A 24,432-nucleotide genomic window follows, 5' to 3' on the forward strand; every position below is an offset into this window, starting at 1 on the left:
ACCTCTCTATTGGACTTTCAGGTGTATGTTGTATAGGGGGAGGATACAATAAAGAAGAAAACCAAATAAAGAAACGATAAAATTAGGTTAGAACATATTACATATGCAAAAAAGACTAAAGAGTCAATTAGAATAAAAATTACAAGATTAGAGTGAGGTTGATGGGCAGGTTGCTCTTCAAAGGAACCATCAGAAAGGATGTATTTGATGAACTTGAAGAGAATGAAGAAACTATCAACAACACAAAATTAATTCCTACAACTTTGCTCTGTATATTAGCTATTTAGGAGGAAAATACCAGGTTTGACTTTATTTGAAAAAATAAACTAATGAATGGGTTAGAGGGCTGTATTCTAGTCCCACTCCACCATATTTCTGATGGAGTTTCATTCCATAGAGGTCACCACAAATATGCCTTTGAACAGACCAAATGATCTGAATTCTGCTGCTTATATATTTCAGGCTTAATGAAGTGTGTTTATTCTGCTAAGCTTTTGACTTATTCTTTGCCATTCCCAATTTGCTTTTAATTCCACATTTATAAATACAGATAATTAAGAATGATACTTCCTATTGCTTTATCCAGAAATCCAGTACCCTAACCTAAGTCACAGTAGTCAAGATCTACACAGCAACACAAGATAAATGAAGGTAAATTTAGATCTGTGTATATATAAATAAAAATGATAATTAAAAAAGGATGATGTATGTATTCATTTTGATGTATTTATTTTAAAAAAATTTAAATAGGGGCACCTGGGTGGCTTGGTGGTTGAACACCTGCCTTTGGCTCAGGTTGTAATTCCAGGGTCCTAGGATTGAGGCGCATCAGGCTCCCCACAGGAATCCTCTGCCTAAGTTTCTGCCTTTCCTGTGTATCTCTCATGAATAAATAAAAATCTTTAAATTTTAAAAAATAAGCTCTGCATCTAATGTGGGGCTTCAACTCATGACTCCGAGATCCAGAGTCACATGCTCTACTGACTAGGCCAGCAGGGCACCCTTGTATGTGTTTTAAAGGCATGTAACATATTTTATATGTGTATATATATATATATTATCTTTTCTCAATACACATGGGGATCTGAAGAAATCTATGGTCTATCTATTCCAAAAATATATTTACGATCATACACATAATTTTTAAAGGGTCCACATCCACTAACAGAGACTCTAACACTTGTGAATGATGTGGAAAATTTGCACACCTAGACAATAGGAAATGATGCTTAATTTTCATTTTCCTACAGACACATGAATATTTTTTATGTCCCTAAATCACATGTGAAAATAAACCCTCCAAAACTCTAAACGGTGTCAAACATATTAGTAAATTAACCACTAAGAAATAAAGAATAACTGCTGTCACAATATACCAACATTTTATAAAGGTAATCAAATTCAGAATGAATTCACAATAGCAAGAAGTCACTCACCACTACACTTGTGAAGACTTATTGAGGCTCTATTAAAAAAAAAAAACAACTTCTATAAGGGATTTAAAATTACAGCTTTGTAGGACAACCCCCAGACAGACAGGCACAAAAGGGAGACAAACTGTTATCAAGTATTTTCTCAAAAATACTTTCATGTAATAGCAAGTAAACTAAAAAGCCAAATGTTATTAGAAATTCAAAAAGCAAAGTTAAATTTTAGCTATAAGTCTTCCATAGGTGAGATTACACAAAGAAACCTTCAAAAAAGAAGGGTAATGAAGGATACATGTGATTGTAGATATTTAATGGTTCATTAATTAAAAGTGTAGTATTGGAACATTAATTTGAAAAGATAACACTACAGCAAAATTGATTACTTAATGGTGCTGAGCCAATCCGGCATCTCTGAAGTGTGAGGCAGATTGGGGAAATGAATGAACACTTCACTACATACAATGCAAATGTATACAAACAAAATATATACAGTATGTCCAATTGCTTTGTATAATAAGTATACCTCAAAGTAGGATAAAATTTTTTAAAAAAGTAGGAGAAAATAAGTAAAACGAGTAATCTTTCTTTGGTTGCATTTAAATTGACCAAATTGGAAAAAAAAAAAAAAACTTTAAATGCATTAGCATCAGCCATTCACTTGTTTTGCAACTTTATACAAGTCATCAATCTTCTCTAAGACTCAAACTTCCCATTCTAAGAAAAAAGGAGAATGACTATCAGCAAAAATCAAATTAACAATGGGAGCAATCATAATGAAGATAGGAACATTCATGCGGAATGGTAAGCTCCAGTGTTGGGAGTGTGAATATACCCTTATGGGAAGAACTTTTTATGTTCACGAACATTGGAGGCCATAGATATTATTCTTTCTATGCTGTAGGACTGCAATGAAGATTACATGAGGCAAGATCTGGGAAATAATAACGTATGTGAACTAAAAAGGGACTTAGAAACTTTAGTCATTATATTCTTAGTATATTTCAAATCTGCACTCTGAAAATAACCTATAGCAGGTCCATTTAGAATCTACATGCCTAGCTACCAGGATGGAAGCACTGTAATTCTTATTCTTTCTTTTTTCCTTCCTTCATTCAGCAAAGATTTATTAACTGCCTACTATGTGTGAGGCACTGTTGTTGATGTGTGGGATAAATCACTGGACAAAACGGAGATTTGCACAATTGTGAAGGTTTCATTCTGCTGGGAGGAGAAAGACAAGGAAGGAAGGTGGCCAATTCATCTCTGTTTGCCTGGGAAAAGTCCCACACCCCGGGAATCTCCCCAAGGCCAGGCATACTGGGACAGTTGTGCACTGGAGAGAAGGCAGTGAGCAAATGATAAACTATGCTAAAATGTGACAAGTGGCATGAAATAAAGACAATGTGGGGCAGGGTAAGGGGCGTGGGAGAGCCCAGGACAGGGACCAGGATGGCGAATTAAGCAAGAGGTTAATGCAGGACTGTTAGAGGTGGTGACATTTGAGAAAAGATTTGCAGTTTAAGGAGTAAACCCAACCGATACTGACACCAAGGATGAGAACTCAGGCAGAAGGAACAGACAGTGCAAAGACCTGAGGTTGACTTTGCTGGGAGCATCTGAGGAGTCCATAGCAGCTAGAGGTCTAAAGAACTCTCATGAGTTTGGTTTTAGACATCCTACTACAAATCTGGAGCAGGTGGAAAAAGTCTATCCCCACAGTTCAAGTGAAAGTAGGGATTCCATAGCAGAGTTCCAGCAGAGTGTGAAGAGCCATAATGCAATTCAGGGCGATTATCCGCCTTGCTTTTAATGGCTGCCTGTTGAGACAATGCGAAGGCAAACTCAGGAGTATGTGATTTTTGAAAGTTAGGGGCACATAGGTGGCTCAGTCACTTAAGTGTCCAGACTCTTGATCTCAGCTCAGGTCTTGCTCTCAGGGTCATGAGTCCAAGCTGAGCCATGGGTTCCATGCTGGGCATGGAGCCTACTTTGAAAAGGTTGAGGTGCCTGAGTGGCTCAGTGGGTTGAATGTCCAACTCCTGGTTTTGGCTGGGGTGGTGATCTTGGGGTTCTGAGACCAAGCTCCACCCCCAGTCCCAGAGAGGTTGGGCTCAGTGCTCAGTGGGGAGTTTGCCTGAGATTCTTCCCCTCTCCCTCTCCCCTTCAGCCCACTCACCAGCTCTAAAATAAATAAAATCTTATTAAAAATTTATAAGTTTTTAAAAAGTTAAATGAGGACAACTGGCTGGCTCAGTCGGTAGAGTGGGCAAGTTGTGGTCTCAGGGAAGTGGGAAGAGGGAGAGATCCTTAACAAAATGCTATTGAGGGGGTGTTTTTAAAGAGAGAAGACATGAGGGAACAAATTATCTCATTTGGATGTGAAAAACAACTATGGATTAATAGTTGTTCATTTAAGTATAAATATGCTGTTAAATCTTATGAATGAGGCACTTAATATGGGTTAAAAATTGGATATGGAGAACTTTCAGGAAGACACTGATTTTTCATTTTCCATTGTATATCATTCCCCCATATTATGCATGAGGTTGAAAAATGTTATGTTCTTATCAAATAGAAAACAAATTACACTTAAAACATGAAAACATATTCAGGATACTTTCTTGTTATGGGATGCATAATGAGTGATCTCACAGGTAACGACTTTCTAGCTTTCCTATCTTCTTAAGATTTTATTTATTTATTCATGAGAGACAGAGAGAGAGAGAGAGAGAGAGAAAGAGAGGCAGAGACACAGGCAGAGGGAGAAGCAGGCTCCATGCAGGAAGCCTGAAGTGGGACTTGATCCAGGGACTCCAGGATCACACCCTGGGCTGAAGGCAGGTGCTAAACCGCTGAGCCACCCCGGGATCCCCTAGCTTTCCCATCTTGAAGAACAGTTTCTCCTTCTCTGACCTCTAACAATTGTGATTCACAGCAACTTAATGCTTACTTAAGTGGCAGCTGGAATACATACAGCATGTGGATCACCATATTAATCCATTACAAGATATCTGAGCTGTGGACACTTATTCCATACCGCGAATCTGTCATGAGAATTCAACAAATGGGTGTACACAGAAATACTTCCAGAAACTCAAGAGCCACAGAGAAAGGAAAGGCTGTATTTCCACAATACTCTTTCAGACAATGTTCCTTTACTAATTAAAAGCCATATGCCTACCTACCAGCATGTAAGTACTTTGACAGTAATATCATATATATTTACATTAACACTCACCATTAAACTATCAATCTGTTACATGATATATACGCTGTGCTTATATTTTAGTAGTTTAATAAAAATGGAAGATGACATAAAAAATCCTGGCGTTTATATATATGTATGTATGTGTTTATATATATATACACAAATATTTAGAAAGGTGCTCAAAATAATAAATATAAACTTAATAGCTTCCATATACTACAAAGATAATCCACTAGAACATAAAATGGCAAAACACCTCACAGACCAAATAAAATAAAAAAAAAATTACCAAGCAATAAAATTATCAAAAATACTTTAGGGCCCATATGATGTAAATGAAAACTTTATACCAAATATACATTGCGATATTCATATATGGAAAGATCTGATGCTGCCAAAAATGCTCATTCTCTTGAAAACGTTTTACAATTTTAGCTCAAGAATATAGGGGGAGGAAAAAAGTCAGTTTAACTCTCTTGGTATTACACCAAGTGTTATTCCAGGTTAAGACCAAATACAAATTGGTGAGATTAACCAAGCTGACCTCAAAACTTAAATAAAATGTAAAAATTTCTATGCCATCATCAAGTGATAAAGTCACTTTGTCATAGTGGAAGAGAGAATTTAAAAAGATGGATCAAGAATCAAACATATCAGAAAAATTCAGTTGGGAAAATTTTATATAGGAGGATATAACAAAATTAAATATTAGTTTACCTTATAGGAACAAAATTTGACCTAGAAGAATATAAATGGGTAATGTCTTTGAGCAGAGAGACTATTTACTGAAGAGTATGTATACTGTAATTGTGTTTCTCTGAGGTGAGCAAAAATGCAAACAAATTCACTGTATGACTGGGCAGCCCAGGTGGCTCAGTGGTTTAGCGCCGCCTTCAGCCCAGGGCATGATCCTAGAGACCCAGGATCGAGTCCCGCGTCGGGCTCCCTGCATGGAGCTTGCTTCTCCCTCTGCCTGTGTCTCTGCCTCTCTCTCTCTCTCTCTCTCTCTCTCTCTCTCATGAATAAAAAAAATCACTGTAGGTCTACATAAGAGTACACTATATGAAATGCAGGGTTAATAACAGGTATGGGTTAGCTTGAACAAATACAAGGATGTGGACACTGCTCACGATGGATAACTGGTGAGTGAGGCTGGGGTGTGAACAAAGGACAATGGTGACTGAAAATAATCACTTCTGTGTATCTATTTTCATATCAATAATTGTATTTTCCTTTAAAAAATTTAAACAAGATATATTCAAAAATGTGAAACATACTTGCATTTTTGGAGGACATTAACAAATGGTATTTAATCAAACCAATGTCAAGTACACCTCTGAGATAGGAATGAACACCTATTAACAGTAATAACAATAGCAGCAGAACACAATTATACATTGTTTCTAGAAGGTCAAACACTCTGCTCTGTTTATTTGCCTGTGTTTTTCAATTTTGTATTCACAAAAGTGATAAAAAATAGTTACCACAGATGTCGCCACATCAGAGAGGTCATGCACAGATGAGGCAGCTGATAGAATAAATACTTATAACGAAAAATAACAGACAAATAAATTCAAAGGACTGTTAAGAGAATAGCTTAAATTATAAAAACGTGCACTACTGGGTAACATGTTTGGCTCCTCCTTGGAACCCAAATGTTCACTGAGCAGAAACTGGACATTAGGTTTCACCCTAATAAAGAACATATCTTCACATATGGCTGAAAATTTTTCTAACACAATAAAACCTTTTTAAAAAGTTCATACTTCGACTATAAGCACAACAGTGAAAGATCTGACCCAATGTACACACCAACATGTTTATCTACGTGCCAGATGTCAGACACAGTATTGAAGACATTGCTGTTTGACTTCTGTAATATGACAAAAAAAAAAAAACAGCACTTCTAAGATAAACTGGGACTGACATTTCTAAATATCACAATGCGTCAAACATATTTTAATACTCTATAAAAACCTAGAGAAAAAAAAAAAACCTAGAGAGGTGGAGAAAGTTAGGTTAATGTTCAACTCGAGGAATATTAGGTAAGGTTAATAAACACATTCCCAGGAAAATGAGAGCAATGCAGAAGTTTCAATTCTAGGATGGCGGCATGAGCAGCTTTGCAAACTCAGTGGCCAGAAAAAGGAACACTAGTGACAAAAAAAAAAAAAAACATTTTAAAGATAATCTCTGGGGGAGCCTGGATGGCTAAGTGGTTGACAATCTCCCTTTGGCACAGGTCATGATCCTGGAGTTTGGGATAGAGTCCTGCATCAGGCTACCTACAGGGAGCTTGCTTTTCCCTCTGCCTCTCTTTCTCTTTCTCTCTCTCTCATGAATAAATAAATAAAATCTTGAAAAAGAAAGATCATCTCTGGACCTTGTCCTAACTGTATCCGTAAATGAAGACATAGTTATGCGAGTGCAATCTACTAAAACATATGAAGAATGGCAAGAGTCTCTGCCACTTGAGCCACAATGCACTTCCTTACTTTTCCCCCCTCTGAGGTGAATGGAGCCTCAGTTCCCACTGAATGGGACTAAGTTAGACTCTCTCTCCTCTCAGATACTCATCAGGTAATAACATATTTAAAGAGAAGTGCAGGTTGTCTGCATTTGACACCCATTCCCATTCCAAGTTGAAGGGATTAGGGTCTTCATGAGTGTTGTCACAGATTAGAGGCTCCATTCCTATGACCATCCCACACTATAATGATGTAGGTTCCACTCTAGGAATAGCTGTATGAGAATATTAGGACCCTAAACTTCCCATGCCCTAGACTGTCCAGTAGGGTGCATTCCAAACTGGAAGAGGTAAGCTGAGAAAACCAGAATTTAACACCCTCCCCCCCAGTTCCCAGATTAGTGTGGCTCAGGCATGATGCAGAGAGAGAGAGAGGCAGTTGATAAGAAAACAGAAATCCAAAGCCCTTCCCATAGGAACTGACTTTTAAAAAATGGGAGTATGGGGAAATAAATTCAACACTATAGGTCCTATTGAAAACCATTGCAATTTTGGTAGTAAGAGAAAAGGAGGCAAAAAGTTCCTCTTAATTAAGAGCAACAAAATAACCCACAGACCAGCTAGCTTAATAAAGAGAATGAAGTCAAAGGGACAGGTAAGAAAAGTCTTCTTGGCATCAGAACAACCTCAAGGATAGGACTCAAAAATTATCCCTGCCTGAATTTAACTGGGTCAGACTTCAGAGCATTTTATGCTCAGGGGCATTGTTAAAAATCATAGTGCAATCAGCTGGCAATTAGTGAAGCCTAATGAATGGGTGTGATACCAAATGAGGCAGATAACAGGGAAATCTGGGAAAGAGAAAAACAATGAGAATCTAGCTAAAACCACTATCATTCCAAGGTAACTTTGTGCATTCAAAAATTTTCATCCTTTTGACACAACTAGGGCTTTACATTGAAGGGGAAATGGAATTCACAGAGACAGGTCACCTAGGTCACTAAGATGATTTTTTAAAAAAGCAAACAACAAAAACAATGTATGGGGTGGAAATTCAAAGTTCAGTTTTTCTCAAAAAAAAAAAATTGCAAGACATACAAAGAAACAAGAAAGCATGACAGGTACACGAAAATGAAAGTAGACAACAAACTGCTGGTGAGAGAGCCCATATATTAGATTTAAAAGACAAAGACCTCAAGGAAGACATAAATTATGTTCAAAGCAATAAAAACAATCAGACTTAATGAGGTAAAGGAAACTATAATGGTGATGTCTCATCGAATACAGCAAACAGAAATTATTTTTTAAAAAGTCAAATAGAAAGAATTGAAAATTACAGAAACTGAAATTTTCACCACAGGGAATTAACAGAATTGAACTGAACCAGAAGGACTGAACATGACGGAAGATGGATAGAGAAGATCCAACATGTCAAACAAAACAAAGAAACCAAAAAAAGAAAAAAAAAGTAAACTAATGGAGTTTCAGAGCAATGTTGGACATCATTAAGACCATCAATATAGGTATACTGGGAATATAAGAAGAGGAAAGAAAAGAGCAGAAAAAATGTTCAAAGAAGTAACAAGTTAAAAGTTTTCCAAATTTGATGAAAAATGTAAATTTAAACATCAAAAAAATCTTAAATGAACTCTAGATAATATACAAAGAGACACTTTATCCAGTCATCACTATAAAAATACTGAATTACAAAGACAATAGCATGAAATCAGCAAGAGAAAAATCATGTGTCATGGGTGAAAGAATGCCACTAAGAATAATGGCTGACTTCTCAACAGAAAACAAATGAAACCAGAGGCAGTGCATGACAAGTTCAAATCACTGAAAGATGATTTGAACTTTCTAATAAGTAACTGCTTATTAGAAATTTTATATCCATCAAAACTCTTTCAAAAAAATGAAGGAAAAATAAAGTCATTCCCTGATGCACAGAAACTGAATAATGCTACTAGTGAAGCCACCTTACAGGAAATACTAAAAGAAGCTTTTCAACCTGAAATAAGGGGATTCCAAATACTAATTCAAATCTACATTTAAAAAAAGGTAATGATAAAAGTATTTAATTAGAAAGGATACTATAAATACATGTCTTCTCCCTCTAATTTAAAAAAACAAATGCATAAAACAAAATATACACCGATGCCTGTCAATTATTTAAAAAACTGAAAAAACAATATACATTCTATTTTAGGGCATATAAAATGTACAAAAGTAATATATTTAAAAGTAAGAGCAAAAAAGAGGTGAGTGGAAGCAAAGTTGTATTAGAGTAACTCAATTGTGCCATGTGGTGACTCAAAATGCACACTAACAAAGAGAACCAGAAACGATATATAATGTTAATGTAACAAACTCTGTAAACACACACTTCCTCTCATTTTTTTCTAAGCTTCTTCAATACATCTTCAATTAGATTAATAATCACAGCAATATATTGTTGGGACGTGACATATACACAAGTAATAAGCATAACTATAGTAATCAAAAAGGAAAAAGAGAAAATACATGAGTAATATTTTGGTATCTCACAATATTAATTTAACAATCAAAAGTCAATCAATGAGAATGCCTGGGTGGCTGCTAACCTTTGATCACGTCTTCAGCTCAGGGTGTGATCCCAGTTTCCGGGGATTAGGGATCAAGTGCTACATAGGGTTCCCTTTGAGGAACCTGCTTCTCCCTCTGCCTAGGTCTCTGCCTCTCATGAATAAATAAAGAAAATCCATAAAAAGTTTAAAAATCAATGTAATACGTAATATGAAATTAAAGAATAATGTAATTTCTAATAGATCCTGAAAAAGCAGTTGGCAAAATTGCATGCTCTTACAATTAAAAAATAAACTCTTAGAAAACTATAGTCTAATTATGTACATTTACGATAAAACATACAGCTAATAATATAATAATAGCGAAAGATTCAATTCTAACCTAAGGAAGGTAACACGTTTAAGATACTAGTTTTTAGTGCCATTTATTTATCATTGTACTAAAGTTCCTAGTAAGTACAATAGGAGAAGAAAAAGAAATAAAAGGAATACATAATTGGAAAAAAAAGTAAAACTGTATTTGCAGATGACATAATCATATATTTTTAAAACACGGAGGGAGACGCCTGGGTGGCTTAGTCAGTTAAGCATCTGCCTTTGGCCCAGGTCATGATCCCAGGGTCCTGGGATGGAGCCCCACGTCAGGCTCCCTGCTCAATGGGGAGCCTGATTCTCCCTCTTCTTCTTACTCATGCTCTCTCGCTACTCTCTCTCTACCAAATAAATAAATAAATAAAATCTTAAAAAAAAACTATTGAGGAATGTACCTAAAAGCTACTACAATTAATAAAAGAATATAAGTGGTTTACAGGGTACAGTTCTACTATATAAAAAGCAATTTGTATACCTATATAATAGCAACTAACAATTGGAACAAGAAATTAAATAAACTTCATTGACAAAAACATAAAGATATTTGAGAATAAATTAAATAAAAATGTGAAAAATGCATATGCAGAACACTACAGAACATTGTAAAGGAAACAAGTACTAAATACATGGAGGGGTTTTTCATATTCCTGGATTGGTAGAGACTCAATGTTTGTAAGGTGTTAACTCATCCCCAATAACTATATAGATTCAGTCAAACACCGATAAAATTCAAACAAGCTTTTCTGAATAAATTAGCAGCTTCAATTTATAAATAATTAGGAAGACAAAGAACCTATACTACCTAAACAATTTCAAAAATGCACAAAGATGATGTATAACTATCTGATATAGAGAACTATTATACAGCCACAGAATTCAAGACAATGTAGTATTATTTTATGGTCAAACATATACAACAATGGGTTGAAGAGAAGCATCCAGAAAAAGACTCACAAAAAGTAGATAAACTATCTTTCACAAATTTGCTAGCAAAATCCAATGGAAATAAGATAAACTTTTCATCTAACGGCACTTCAAAAATTAGTTATCGGTATAGGCAAAAGAAATGAATTTCTACCTTTACCTCATGTCATACTCAAAAGTGAATTCAAAATGGATCATGGTACTAACAGTAATTAGAAATATTATTAAATTTATATTAAGAAAATATAGAATAAAATCTTTGAGACAGAAGCACCTGGGTAGCTCACTGGTTGAGTGTCTGCCTCTGGCTCAGAGTGTGATCCTGGAGTCCCGGGATCGAGTCCCACATCAGGCTCCCAGGGAGCCTGCTCTCCCTCTGCCTGTGTGTCTCTGCGCCTCTCTCTCTCTCTGTTTCTCATGAATTAATAAGTAAAATCTTAAACTTTGAGATATTAAGTCAAATATTCATTAAACAGTACACCAAAACACAAAAAATAAAGGAACTATTTAATGAAATGGACTTCAAGATAAAAAATTTGCTATCCGAAGACAGTTAATAAAAATACAACACGACAAACTGAGCGAAATGTACCAAAACACATACACAACCAGATGACTATATCCAGAATGTACAAAGAACTTATACAACTCAATAAGAAAAACAACTCAATAAACAAAATCTGTACACTTAACAAAAGATATACATACGATCCATAAACTTATTAAAAAAAAAGATGTTCAACATCAATAGTCATCAGATAAATGCAGGTTAAAACAAAAATGTAATCACTGCACAGACACATGAAAGGGTAAAAGTTAAAAAAGACCGACAGAAAGACAAATACTGGATGAGTTAACCTATACATAGAATCTAAAAAACAAAACCAATGATCAAACAAAGAACAGAAACAGACCCATAAATACAGAATACAAAGGGGCGCTTGCCTGATGGGTGGGGTAGAGGGGGAGGCAAAATAGGAAAAGGACATTAGGAAGAAGAAACTTCAGTTATAAAATTAGTAAGTCACAAAGATGCAAAGTATAGCATAGGGAACATAGTCCATAATATTCCAATAACGTTGTAAGGTGCCAGAGGGTAACGACATTAACTGTGGTGAGCACGGAGTCATGTGTAGAATTGTCAAATCAATGTTGTACACCAGAAACTGATACCAACATTTTATCCCAATAATACTTCAATAATATAAAAATAAATAAAAAATAAAAAACACTGAATAGTTTAAGCAGTTTGGAAAAAACAGTATGGTAGTACTTTCTAAAATTAAAAATGTATGTATTATATAACCCAGCAATTCTACTACTAAATGTTTACCCAAGAGAAATGAGAATCTATGTCCATGCAAAAATGTATACAAGGGGCTCCTGGGGGGTTCAGTGGTTGAGCATCTGCCTTCGGCTCGGGTCATGATTCCAGGGTCATGGGATCGAGTCCTACATCAAGCTCCTCACAGGGAGACTGCTTCTCCCTCTGCCTATGTCTCTGCTTCTCTCTGTGTGCCTCTCATGAATAAATAAATAAAATGTTTAAAAAATGTATACAGAAATCTTCACGGCAAATTATTCATAATAGTCCCCAAACGAAGCAGGTCAAACGTCCAAAACCTGTAAATAAGTAAATCAATTATGGAACATAACATCATGGAATGCAATACAGCAACAGAAGAGAACCAACAATTGATACATTCAATAACACAGATGAATCTCAAATGTCTTATGCCTAGTGAAAAAGGCAAAATGAAAAGCATTTCATTTATACCCATGTCATGAAAGGCAGACCTATTGTGTGAGAAATCATTTTAATGCTTGTATAGAATACAAGATAACCAAGGAATTTTTTTTAGCAGGCAGCATTGTTCTAGATCTTGACTATGTATATATAATTATATATTACCAAGAGCCATCAAAATTTGACTTCATATTTGATTTTGTCTAACATAAAATGACACATTAGAAAATAAAGAGGGAAAAGTTGATAGGTAAATAGCATCAGGAAAAGGCAAACTCAAACCTCCAGATAATACTATATGCCCCCTAAATGGCTACAAAAAGACTTGACAACTACCATGGTTTGTGAAAATGCTGACCAGTCAGATAATTGTCATCCATTGTTGGAGGTAAACATTTATAACACTTTTGACAAAGGCCTGTCAACTTTTCAGAAAACTAAAAATAGCCCGCTCCCTATAAATCAGCATTTGCATGCTTAAATGTTTGCTTAAGAGAAATGAAAATATAATTCCACACACTTGAACATGAATGTTAATAAAAGCTTTATTTGTCATGGCCCCAAAATAGAAAAATAATCCCCTCATGTGTCTGTAGAATAGGAAAACAAAGTAGAATATATATTCATAAGCTGGAATACAACTTAGCAATTAAAGAGTAGTGAAATAAATTTAAAAAGTAGTAAAATATTGATACATATATCAAACAGACAAATCTCAAAAGCAGTTTGTTTGTGAAAGCAAAAGGCCAAGTACCAAAGAATGCTCATTATACTATCCCATTTACCCGAACTTCAAAAATATGTAAAATTAATACGTGGTAGAAAAAATTGGAAATACGGATTACCTCTAGTGTTGGATTGAGAAAGGGCATAAGAATACTTTGGACAGGACGGTAGTATTTTATAACTTGATAGGAGTTTATGTTACACTGCAAACTACACTGAAGAGTTATGAATGTTGGGGTGCCTGCGTGGCTCAGTTCATTAAGCATCTGACTCTTGACTTCAGCTCAGGTCATGATCCCAGGGTCGTGGGATCAAGCCTTGAATCAGGCTCCATGCTTAAGCCTGCATAAGATTCTCTCTCTACCCTCTCCCTCTCCTGCGAGCTCTCTTGCTTGAAAGAAAAATCATGAATGTTATCTCAAGAGAAATAAAACAGTCAATAATTAACTCCAACTAAAAATGATAGGTAAATATGATAAATTTGCTCTTCTACCAATAAATTTCAGTGAATGGAATACAAAATTAAGAGAGAATTGCTTATGTTTTGAACTTCAGCAGTGACGTTCAGATTTTCTTAATGTGACCCCCTACACAAAATGTATTGTCCATATATGCAAGTGTAAATATATGACAAGGATGTGAAAAAGATCAAGTTCTAAAATATACGTAAGGAATATCTTCAGAAGAAATGGTTTGTGTAAAGATGTTATTTTTCAATATTCAGTTTTATTGATTTTTTTCTAGTTAGGTTGAGACAACATTGTAGTTCTCAAAAAAAAATCAATGTAGAAAATCAATACCAAAGAACTCAAAGATAATATTATTATAATCAACATGGAGAATACAATGAAAACTTTTGAAAAATGATAAAGTAGTCCAGAAATTTTTAAGGAGATAAAATTATTCTCTAGGTTAAATTCATTCTCTAGGTTAAAGCTGTCATTATGGAAATGGTGTGGAATAGGTTCAAAGAGTCAGAGTTAACTGGAAGAAAATGGATACCTAAAATAGTGTTTAGTTAATTCCTATTTGAAAAGGAAAATAATCAAAATCCTCACTGTGTTGCCCCCATATCACACATTCTGCATTGATTAAAGTGTAGGAATTTACAACAAACTTTAATAAAACGTATTTATGAGTGGAGCTATCCATGGTATGTTGAATAATATAATTCTATTTTTGTAAACACAGTATATATACACACACACCCCTATAGCTACATTCTAAACAGGTAGCTTTCCTGTTTAAATTGAACTTCATCTCAGTAATATAGTCTACTAGTACCAGTTATGGTTATATTACTAGAGTAGTTGTAAAAGTGGTATGTATCATTTGGTGAATAATTATGTACTTGGGAAACAAGGTACCTCAATCATTTCTGTGGTAAGGCACTTACAACAACCCAAAAGTGAATAAACTTTTAATTACTCTATAGTCCTAATTTGTATTGAGACAACATGTGAAAATACTGTTGGAAATTGAAAGCAAAAGCATTTTTATCATCACAAGATTAGATCCATATGTGCAAAAACCCATTTAATTAGGACACATGGATTTTCTACTTGCAAACTTACTTATTACCAAGAATGAACTCTTTTCAACAACTTCTCTAATGAGATAAAAAGTAACCTATATAATAAAGTGCCCTGTTTTTCAAACCAAAAAGTCTCCAGATGGCAGGGACTCAGGAAGACACAGTGGGTGATACAGAATGTGCTGTAAACCTAGTCCTTCAAAACTACAGACGTTACTATCGACTTCTCAAAAGGAAAAGGAATCCATAAAAAGAAAGCCCGAGCAAGAGTTAGAAAGATGAAATTTAAAAAGTTAGCAATGAAGGTGCTATCCTCCTATTTTGCTATTCCAGTGTAAACCAGTTCATCAGAGGTAATGTGTTTGGAAAGTTTATTTACTTCTACTTCCTGAAACCTTTAAATGAAATTATCCAACTAACTAAGAACTGATAGGTTACTTGAGTTGGCAAAACTACCATGTTACCTGTCTACCACCAACCATCAGACAGTAAACAGGATGGGCAGGAGAATGTGATCCACATAAAAACAAAAAGAAATAAAAGTGCTAGGAATAAACTTGTAACAACCATTAAATCTATCTATGAAGGCTGCAACATGACTTTCCTGAAGGACCTGAAAGAAACAAAATCTATACCACATATACCTACACCAGGGGATGAACAAGTTCTATTACGTAAAGATTTTCATCTTGCTTAACTCCCATCATTGCAAAACCAACGTGAGAAGGCTAAAAGTTACAGAGACATTTGACAAAGTGATGCTGTTTTTTAATGTCTATATAAAAATGAATCGGATTTTCGACCAAATCCTCCAACAGGAAGAATGAGGAGGATCATTTCACATGCAATATCCTACACCGTGATGTACAAGTTACAGAAATTAACACGCTGAAGTTACTCACCCAGGTAATTACCAGAGACTGTGCTAAAAGAGAATTCTGTGTTACAACATATGGAAAAACACATAAAAAGTTAAAAATAAACTGCATCCTTAGTTTTACATCACTAACCCTAAAGTAGATACCATTAAATAATTACATTTTAAAAAAATTTTTGAGATAGAGCAAGACAGAGAGAGTGAGCATGAGTAGGGGGAGGGGCAGAAGGAGAGGCAGAAGCAGACTCCCCACTGAGGAGGGGAACCCCCCCCCCCCACTCAAGGCAGGACTCTGAGATCATGACCTGAGTGGAAGGCAGCCACTTAACCAACTGAGCCACCCAGGTGCCCTGAATAATTACATTTTAAAACTTAAACCAGAAAACACATTTGATATAGAAAAATATCAATCTGTTCACTTTCACAGTTTGACCAGGTTACACAAAGCTCACTATGTGATCCCATTTGCTAAAAATGCAGCCACATCACAAATACAGTAAGACATATGAGCATCTTGGGATGCCTGGGTGGCTCAGCGGTTGAGTGCCTGCCTTTGGCTCAAGATGTGATCGCAGAGTCCAGGGATCGAGTCCCACATCGGGCTCCCTGCAAGGTGCCTGTTTCTCACAGAGCCTGTGTCTCTGCCTCTCTCTCTGTGACTCTCATGAATAAATAAATATCTTTAAAAAATTTTTTTAAAGATTTAAAAGAAAAAGACACACAAGCATCCTTTAAAGAGACACAAATATATATTAGTATTCAGGGTTCTTCAGAGTATTAGAACCAATCAGATTTACACACACACACACACACACACACACACACACACACACTAAAGGGCAGGAGTAAAAACAAGAATGAACTATTTATATTAAGGATCCAATTCACACAATTGGTGTGGTTGCCAAACCTGAGATATGCATGGCAGAGAGGCATGGTGAAGGCCCAGGGTAGAGGTGATATTCCATCTTGAGTTCTAAAAGCAGAATTACCTTCTCTCATCCTTGAAGGACCAGGCTTTCAACTAACTGATCAAATGAGGCTCACCCATTATAGAAGGTAATCAGCTATCTTTAAAGACCATGGATTCAAATGTTAATCTCATCTGAAAAAATACCTTTATGGCAACATCTATGTCGCTGTTTGATCAAAAACTGAGTACCACTGCCTAACTAACAGGACATTTTTTTTTATTGAGAGAGAGAGCAAGCACGCGTAGAGGGAGGAACAGAGGGAGACAGAATCCTAAGCAGACTCCCCACTGAGTGCAGAGCCTCATGCTGGGCCTGATCCCAAGACCAAGAGATGGAGACCTGAGCTGAAAATCAAGAGTCAGATGCCTAATTAACTGAGCCCCCCAGGTGCCCCAAAGATGACATTTAAAATTAAACATCTATGTTTCACAGGAAAAAATGAATTTAAACATTAAGGTACCAGAGTGGAAACTGTTAAAGATCTATATAGGGTACATAAATCTGTCTGTATATATACCCTAGATTCACTAGTCTTGGTGAATAACAACATTTACCATTAAAAAATAATACAAATAACTTGAAAGGAGTATTCAACTGTCATGATCATAGGAGAAATAAAATTACCAGTCTCCTCTAACAATTTTCTCAATGATTCCTACCTGTATGAAAATGATGATAAAGTTTAATGTTAATAAAGCCATAATTATTAAACATTAATAATGATCATTCTTAACACTGGCTTGATACTAACTTATATGCCATGCCAATCTGGATGCTTAGATTTTATTCGAATTAAATTCATCATCACCACACCTCATCATATAAAATTATAATTATAGAATGTTAAAATGGGTATGAAGGGCAGCCTTTGTGGCCTATCGGTTTAGTGCCACCTTCAGCCCAGGGCATGATCCTGGAGACCCGGGATCGAGTCCCACGTCAGGCTCCCTGCATGGAGCCTGCTTCTCCCTCTGCCTGTGTCTCTGCCTCTCTCTCTCTGTCATGAATAAATAAATAATCTTTAAAAAAAATAAATAAAATGGGTAGGAAAATACCTAATTGGGGGATCCCTGGTTGGCGCAGCGGTTTAGCACCTGCCTTTGGCCCAGGGCGTGATCCTGGAGACCCGGGATCGAATCCCACGTCAGGCTCCCGGTGCATGGAGCCTGCTTCTCCCTCTGCCTATGTCTCTGCCTCTCTCTCTCTCTCTCTCTCTCTCTCTCTCTGTGACTATCATAAATAAAAAAAATTAAAAAAAAAGAAAAGAAAATACCTAATTGTTTTGTAACCTAGTGACAGATACAACAGTGACTGTTATCATGATACCATTTGTTTCCATAAAAAAGCAAATTTCTTACAAAGAAACTCCATTTAAGTGAAGATGAATTTCACCAAGCCCCTCCCTACCCATCATCCAGACTAGTTCCCCAGGTATCAGGATTCTCTGTGGCTAGGAAAACCAACTGCATCAAATGGAAGCAATCTTACTGCAGGTGACACAGACAGAACTTTGAAGGTAGCAAGGCCTAACCTAGTGAAAGTCAGCATTGTGACCCAAACAAAGGACATAAAGAGATCTGAAAATAGCAACAGATGGTATAATCCACATAAAATGCAATCATTCAAAGGGCATCATCATGGACCAAGAAGAAAAGCTGAGTTTAAAACAGATGCATTGATAAAGCCCTATTGTGTCAATTCAAACTGTGACTTGATAAAATCAAGGGTTCTTGTCATTTTCAGCCATTAAATCATGCAATCATGCCCTCCCCAATGTGTTCCCTAAGTTATCAAGGCTTGAATTGAGTGAAAATGATTATGTATCTATGTTGGCATGAATATACCTAATATTAAAAAAAATAAACACATTGAAAAACAGGTGTATCAAAAAATATATGCAACAGAATAGAACCGTATACCTTTGAAATTACAGGGTTTTTTTGTGGGGGGAGGGGAATCTAAAAACAGGTTCCATGCCCAGTATGGAGCCCAAGGTGGGGCTCCAACTCATGACCCTGAGATCATGACCTGAGTGGAAATCAAAAGTTGGACACATAACTGACTGAGCCACCGGGGCATCCCCCGAAATGGGTATCTGTGTTTCTTGCCACATAAAGAAAAAAGACACCTACATGTTAATCACCAAGTATACGGAATTGATTTCTTTCTTTTTTTTGGGAATTGATTAAAAATATGCTTTAGACAAGCATGTTTCTTATGTGGTGTTAATAAATTATCAAGATTATTTCATTTGACTCAATTTGCTAAGAATTTTTATATCTAAATATACACAGAACAGTATATTTAACAAAAATAGGTCCTACATCATATACCCCAGCCCTGTGGTCGTTACAGTTTCCAGGGCTACCATCCAGTTCAAAGGTGATGACGTAATGGGTTCTCTGTCCAGCTAATAAATGGACTGGGGGTAGTGCCACCAATTAGCACAAATCGCTTCCTGAAGGACTGCTTAATTGGGAGGGAATATACTTTGTTTCAACACATGTATTGAGATCTTCTTACTATAAAAATGACTGAATAAAAAAATGACTGAATATATTTAATGTGTACAACAGGATGAGTGTGAGGCACATACAAACATCACTGAAACCATGACTACAATCAAGGGGACAAACATGTCTAGCAGGAAGGTGATGTACTTTAGAATTTCCATGTAGATTTTCTCATTTGACTGTCACAAATAACATCTCCTTAAAAAATTATCCTTAACATTAGTTAAAACCACAATTTTTTTAAGATTTTACTTATTTATTCATTAGAGACAGACAGAGACAGAGACAGAGACAGAGACAGAGACACAACGGAGAAAGAAGCAGGCTCCATGCAGGGAGCCCCATGTGGGACTTGATCCCAGGACTCCAAGATCACACACTGGGCCGATGGCAGGTGCTAAACTCCTGAGCTACCCAGGGATCCCCTAAAACCACAACTGTTGGGACACGTGGGTGGCTCAGTGGGTTAAGCATCTGCCTATGCCTCAGGTCATGATCCCAGGGTCCTGAGATCGAGCCCCGCGTCGGGCTCCCTGCTCAACTAGGAGTCTGCTTCTCACTCTCCCCCATGCTCATGCACTCTCCTCCTCTTTCTCCATCTCTCTCTCTCAAAAAAATAAAATCTTTGAAAATACCACACAATTGTTTGCTTTACTCTGTATTAGTGGATGACCAAAATCTCTTAAAAGACCCCATCCTTATCAGTTGGGATAAGACTCGCTGGCCCAATGGCCATACTTAAAGCATAAACATCTTGAAAATAATGTATCTCCAGCTTAATTCTGGAAAGGGACCTCAAATGACACCTGCCAACTCCACCCCATTAGTAGTCAAAAGGCCACAAGAAATATCCTTGCTGAGCATTACTCTAGCCAAAAGGGCATCAACCACACATAGTGAAAGGGAGTGGCACCTTTCTGGGCCAGACATCGCACACAACAAGACTGTATGTGGAGTGTATGCCAAGTCCATCTCCCATTCTCAATGTAGCCTTCATCGCTCTGCCTACCACATGTCATGATGACTGTACCCAGGATTTCCCCATGAACCCAGGGAATGACATACACTGTGCCTCAACTTGCATCCTTCCCTCAGAAAGGGTTCCCACATGTTCTCTATGTTTACCTGGATGATTCTGAGGACACAGACAACATCGTTCCTCTGTTCTCTTCTTCTGACAAGAAGTGTCCACATCTTCTCTCCCTCACAGGTTTTCACATAGGAGTGAAACCCTGATATCACCTTGAAGATGCAGCAGAAGATTGGGGTGCCTGCTAAAGGCCTCCTGAGGGTGGGGTAGCTAGAAAATAATACAATGAAAGCTTCATCAATGGTCTGAAGGCCACCATAAATGTTCCTGTTTCAATTTACCCCACAGAGATAGGTACCGATCACACAGTCTATGTGATCACATGATGTCTGGACAGGGCACTGCACATAACATGGCTTCAACATATAGGGCCTGCCCAGTCTCCCACACATGTGAAACGTACCTTTACTCTATCTCCTCACTACATCATGGTGACTGTACTCAGGTTTTTTCCACAACCCTAGGGGATGCCAACATGTTGCCCTCCAACTCTCAAACCTCCACTCAGTGGGGATATATTCACTTATGATACATTTACCTGGATATTTATGAGGATACAGAATGAAAACGATTATTACCGGTTTGTCTATATGCTTAAAATTAAAAAAAAAAAAACCTCTTCCTCGTCTTTTACACTTATTTGTTTCAACTGTTAGAAATATACCATTGTGGGATGTCTGGGTGGGTCAGAGGTTGAGTGTCTGCCTGTGGCTCAGGGTGTAATCCTGGGGTGCAAAGATCAAGTCCCACACAGGCCCCCTGATAAGAGCTGCTTCTCCCTCTGTCTAGGTGTCTGTCTCTCTCAGTCTCTCGTGAATAAATAAATAAAATTTTAAAACAAAGAACTATGCCATTCAACTCATCCTGAAAATTCTTGCCATCAGACCCAGGGAGCTACTGTTCATATCTGAACCCAAAAATCACATGGACTGTGACCAGTGCTTTCACAGAACGGGACAGAATGCCCACATAATGCACAGATATGCAAATCTTCATCAATGGTGATCCACATAGAATCCGCCTGGATGATTTTGAAGACCCCCAAAAAACATTTTCTGCATAATCTCAAACAACCTGGTGTTCATAATGAGAAAAGCGCCACTGCCAATAAAAATCCGAGGTGAGACTGACTGGGGAAGTAGGACACCCTAAGTCCAGGAATGGAGTGCAAGAACTGCGGCAGCTCTTCTATCGCTAGCTGAAAGTCGCTGCAAACGACGATCGCTCCAGAAGTCACAACCACCCAAGACATGAAGGATCAGCATCTTACACACTGAGCGACTGGCCGGCCTTTTGTCGTAGCTGGGCTTTAGTGAGGATCCCTTGTTTCCTCTAGGATTACCTGATAGATTAGGAGGACCCAGAGAAAATAACTTATTTTGCACATTCTTCTCTAAACCTAAGGTGTTAAAGTTATTAGGAATGGAACACAGAGGGCACCAGGATGGCTCAGTCCATTAAGTGTCTGCCTTTGGCTCAGGTCATGGTCCTGGGGCCCTGGGATCGAACCCCCCTTCGGGTTCCCTGCTGAGCAGGGGGCCTCTTTCTCTCTATGCCCTCTGGCTGCTGCTCAACCTGCTTGTGTCTCTCTCTGTCAAGTAAATAAGTAAGATCCTAAACAAAAAAGAAAAAAACAAAAAAGAATGGAACACTGAATCATCTTATGCTCGTCATCAAAACCGGCTGGCCCTACCAGAGCCATTCCGGGGTTCAAGGAAGAATTTTCAAGAACACACACACCTCTGGCCCCTTCACCGACCTGAAAGCCATCAAAAGCCTTCCTCTTGGTGAGCATTTCTCTTCTCACCCTGGTATGGCGAACACTTAAATTACCTCATGAGCACCTCTTGACGTAGGGCACGACACATACCATACTTTGAGACCTATGCATTAGCCACTCGCACTCACTCTGATACACAGATTTCATCTCACCCCCTCTACGTCATGAGGACTATACAAAAACGATGTTCTCATGCCTTAAAACAATGCAGACCCAGTGGCTACACGTACATAATTCTTGCAGTGAGGCACGCTCAACTGCTCCTCTGTAGACATGACCATGAGGACAGAGAAATCAAGGTTGTCTCTGTATTCCCTCCATCTATTAGGGATTATCCTCCTCATCTCCCCCATCTGTGCCAATTCGCATTGTAAGGAACAGACAGACCCCTGAGGCCATCATGAGGATGCCAAAGACACAAGTGACTGACCAAGCCCTCCCTTCCTGGGTTCAAGACAGGCACCTTGAAGACAAATGCACCCCCATTCCCATGGAGCAGGGGTGGCTGGGGCAACACAAACGGTGGTTCTTAGTGAGCATCACTCGGCCCAGGCAGATGCTAATCACTCCTGGAGTATGTAATCAGCGCCATCCTGAGCAGGGCACTGCACACATCATGGCTCAAACAGATCCTGTGCAGGGCCCTGTTCACTCTCATGCGAAGCTTTTGCCCTACCCCAGCCACAACATGAACACTGTACCCACCATTTTCCCTTAATGCTGGACGATTCTAACCGATTGCCCTCTAACGTGCATCTTTCTTCACGAAGGAATCCCTTACCTTCTCTGGGATTACCTGGACGATGATGAGGACACAAACACCAACCCTATCGCTGTGTTTTCCCCCCTCTGCTTCAAATGTCAACTATTGCTTACCTTGTAGAAACTTAGGCTCTTGCATCGTTAGAATAGACAAGTGGAATCATTCTGATGACGCCGAAGGCAGAAGTGCCTGCCAGGACTAACAAGAGTTCGAGGCAGTAAGCTCAATACCACATGCACCTCGACCCAGCTTCCCGGACCGAGGACACCACCAGTATTTCTCTTGAGCAGCCGATACTCACAAAGCCATGGGTTTCACCAAGGATAACTGGTTGGTACTTTTCTTACAAAAGGCTCTGACCACAGCTTTGCCTCAATGTGGAGCACGTTTCCAATACAACGGTCGCTCACAAATGCAACATTCTGGTCTCCCCACACGTCATGAGGATTTTACTCAAGATAATACAGACACGAAGCAATCCAACAGACCTTCCTCTCTCTATGGGGATCCCCTAATTACTTGCTCCCCATCTCCATACATGACTAAGGACAGAGTGAGTAAAATATTTCCTCTGTTCTCTTCTCCTACGAAGAAGTGTGTTCATCTTCTATAAACTCCAGGACTTCACCCCATTAGGAACCAACCACTGAAATTATCTCGTTGCTGCCTGAGGCCCAACACAGTGGATGCCAGGACCTTCCCGGGTTCAAGGCACCGACCTCAAGGACACCGGAACCTGCATCCCCATTAAGACACAGGGCCCACTGGAAAGATGTTCTTGTGGAGCATTACTCTACCCAGGCAGGCACTGTTACACATCATACTGGTAATCAGGACCTTCCTATGCAGGGCACTACACACAGCACAGAACCCGGTGTGGCCTGCCCAGCCCCACACCCACCCCCCCCACCCCCCCCACCCCCCACCCCCCCCCCCCCCCCCCCCGCCCAAGCAGCACTCTCAGCCCTGGGGCCACATGACAAAGAACAGACTCAATGGGCAACAGGACAGCCACAAACGGCTGACAACTGCCTCGCGACAGGCTCCCTCCCTCACCGGGGCCAGCATAGACACCCCAACATTTATCGAGAACACTATGAGACCTCAGAGAGCTCAGATTCTTCGGCATTCTCCTCTTCTAGGAGGGATCGTCATTCTATCCATCTGTGGGAATTCATACTCTTAGGAATGGACCAGTGAAAGCTCTCTGAGGAAACGTTGAGACCTGACCCAGAGCGTTCTCAGCACACTGTGGGTTCAACACAGGCAGCACAAGGAATCTTACCCGCACGCCATCAGCCACCGAGGACACCACACACGCTGTCCTGTGGAGCTTTACCACACCCAGAATGATGCTGTTACGCTTAGTCTCTGGAACCAGCACCGGTCTGGGTGGGGCACAACTCCCAGTGTGCTCAGGCAGCCGCCAGGCCCGGGCTCACTCGCAGGCTGGCCCATCCCAT

General features: G+C 38.5%; 1 long non-coding RNA gene across 1 annotated transcript; it reads right to left on the bottom strand.

Moving 5' to 3' along the window:
* Window positions 1-11,460: 11,460 nt before the first annotated feature.
* LOC125752136 (uncharacterized) lies at window positions 11,461-23,837 on the bottom strand. Its single transcript, XR_007409367.1, has 2 exons — window positions 20,462-23,837; window positions 11,461-12,588 (listed from the first exon to the last, which is right to left on the bottom strand). It is a non-coding gene; the product is annotated as an uncharacterized LOC125752136 (long non-coding RNA).
* Between the last annotated feature and the right edge of the window lie 595 nt (window positions 23,838-24,432).

This window comes from Canis lupus, chromosome X (assembly GCF_003254725.2).
Source record: "Canis lupus dingo isolate Sandy chromosome X, ASM325472v2, whole genome shotgun sequence".
In the NCBI taxonomy this organism is placed as follows: Eukaryota; Metazoa; Chordata; class Mammalia; order Carnivora; family Canidae; genus Canis; species Canis lupus.